At 52.4% G+C, this 2,503-nt stretch overlaps 1 long non-coding RNA gene across 1 annotated transcript; it reads left to right on the top strand.

Annotated features, from left to right (window-relative positions):
* The first annotated feature begins 1,414 nt into the window (after window positions 1-1,414).
* Window positions 1,415-2,185, top strand: LOC134471201 (uncharacterized). The gene is made up of 3 exons (XR_010040513.1): window positions 1,415-1,519; window positions 1,596-1,731; window positions 1,813-2,185. It is a non-coding gene; the product is annotated as an uncharacterized LOC134471201 (long non-coding RNA).
* The last annotated feature ends 318 nt before the right edge of the window (window positions 2,186-2,503 follow it).

The raw sequence follows: 2,503 nt of genomic DNA on the forward strand, positions 1-2,503 counted from the left end.
TCTGAGAATGAGTGGAGGAGGATGAGATGGCAGAGGGCTGCTCATTCTCTCCCAGAGGGTGGTGGCCCAGGGTGACCTGGTGAGGTCGGTGGAGGGGAGCCTGGACTGCTCTGTCTCCCTCCTGACTGCTCCCAATATGAAATGAAGGGGAGGTGGAGGAAAGAAAACTGGAGAGTCCTCAGCCCAACAGCACCAGTCCTGAAGACGTGAGAGGCTCAAAGGCTGCGGTGAGCTGGGCTCTGCTTTGATCCTTCCCTGGGTCTCCTTCCCTCCTTCTCTTCCATTGAGGTCCCTTTGGACACCCCAATACTTTGGATTCCCCATGCCTTCATTTCCCTGGACCTTCTCTGAAAGCAGTGGTTGTGCCCCATCACTAGGAGCAACAGGTGCCAGTGGCAGAAGGAGGCTCCATGCATCCTGTGATGTGGAGAGCTCCCCCACAGAATCACACCCTGCCTCCACAGATGGCATTTGTCAACAAAGGTCCCTCTTCTGTGCAGAAACAGTGGGCTCAGCCACTCAGCCACCTGAAGGTTCAGAGGCAGCTAGGCCAGAGTTTGGCTTATGTGGCACTCCTGACCCAGGTCAAAGCTGAGGATGTGGCTTCAACTCCTAGGAGCAGTGGTGACCATGTGACCATGGTGCAGCCTCAGGGGAGGCTGTTCCACCAGGGTGGGAAGGGCAGGCAGGGGAGGTGGCCACAGAGCCCTGACTCTGGTGCTCTGCTTCCTTTCTTGTACAGGTGTCACAGGAAAAGGCAGAGATTAAGGAGCCCGTGGAGGAGCTGGAATGTCAACGCATGCTGCTCTCTGGTGATTGCAGCACCACTGATAAGCTGGGCCAGGGCTCCTGCAGCAGAGGCTGTAAGGTGCGGGGTTTGGGAGGCCTGCAAGTCACCTCTATTGTTCTCCTTTGCACAGCAGAGCACACTGCGATCTGCCCCAAACAGGGGACAAACCTAACAGTGAGGCATTGTGAGGAGGAGGACACACAACAGGAGGAGGAGGAAGAACAAGTGAAGGAGGAGGAGGAGCAGAAGGAAGAGGAGGAGGAGGAGGTGGAAGGAGTGGAGGAGGAGGGGAATGAACAAGTGGAGGAAGATGGACAAGAGAAGGAGGAGGACAAACGAATGGAGGATGACAAGAAGGAGCAGGAGAAGCACGAGGAGGAGAAGGAGGAGGTGGACAAACACGTAGAGGAGGAAGAGGAGCAGAAGAAGCAGGAGAATGAGGAGGAGGATGGAGTGGAGGAGGAGGACAAAGGAGAGGAGGATGAGGAGTACTGGAACCAGGAGGAGGAGGAGGAGGTTGAACTAGTGGGAGTGGAGGAGAAGGAAGAAGGAGAGGAAAAGGAGGAGGAGGAGCTGGAAGGGGAGGAGGAAGTGGAAATGGAGGAGGAGGAGCAAGAGGAGGAGCCAGAGGTGGAGGAGGAGGAGAACAAGGAGCAGGAGGAGGAGGAAGAGCAGCAGGAGGAGGATGAACATACCCCACAGCTATTCTCCGTGAAGGGAGAGGAGCAGGTAGGTCTGGGTGTCTCCTTAGGGCTGGGTCCCTAAGAAGCCCCTCTCCCTGAGGGTAAAGCTGCTTGTGTTGCAGGAGGTGGTTCTCTGCCCGCAAGAAGACTGCAGGTCCTGTCAGGGCGAGTTTCAGGGCACTGCACAGAGCCATGGTGAGGAGCCCACTGTGGGATCCCCACACTCCAAGGATGTTGCAGCCTCAGATGAGCAGTGTGGTGAGTGCAGGCCTGGGAGGGGCGGGCAGGGGCAGGCATGGCAAGGGGCGCACACTCAGTGCCTGCTGCTCTCTCCCAAAGATCCTGCAGAGGGGAGCCCCGCACACACTGAACAGCCTCCAGTTGAAGAGGCTGTGGTCAAGTGCCCCCCAGAGCCCCAGCTGCTTGAGAATGAGAATCTGCACAGGGCCCTGGCTTGGGCCTTCACCCCTGAGTCAGTGATTTCTGCTTTGGAACAGCACTGAGGAGTAGGAAAACATAGAACCAATGCTCTGTGCCCTCTTTTCCCCATTCAGTCCCTGCTTCCCTGTCCCTCCTCTCCTGACCCTCTTCCTGTCATGTCTAGAGGAGCCACAAAAACTCCACGAATTTATTTCTTCCTAAAGATATTTGAACTCCAACAATTCCTTAAAATGTCAAACAATGTACATTTATTTCAATAAAAATGAAAAAAAAACCCGAGAAAAATATTTCAATAAAAAATTTAAAAGTTTTAAAATTTTAAATCTTTTTCACAGAGTAAAACAAGACAAATAATGAAACTGAGTTTCAAAACAGGTTAGTAGGAGCGTGACAATACTTGAAATCCTGCATGCTGTCGTCTTTGTAGTAGTTATTTGGAATACGGGATGTAGGCATGCTATTGCATCTAAACAATATTAGCACAAGACATTGTTTTCAAGGAACCAATAGAAGCTAGCTGTGCAATTATCTTCACTATAATTTTTTCTTCTCTTTTTTCTTTTCCCTATCACAGTTTGAATTTTAAAAC

Source organism: Cavia porcellus, unplaced genomic scaffold, assembly GCF_034190915.1.
Source record: "Cavia porcellus strain 051 isolate PalLab524CR breed Dunkin Hartley unplaced genomic scaffold, mCavPor4.1 scaffold_17, whole genome shotgun sequence".
Classification (NCBI taxonomy): domain Eukaryota; kingdom Metazoa; phylum Chordata; class Mammalia; order Rodentia; family Caviidae; genus Cavia; species Cavia porcellus.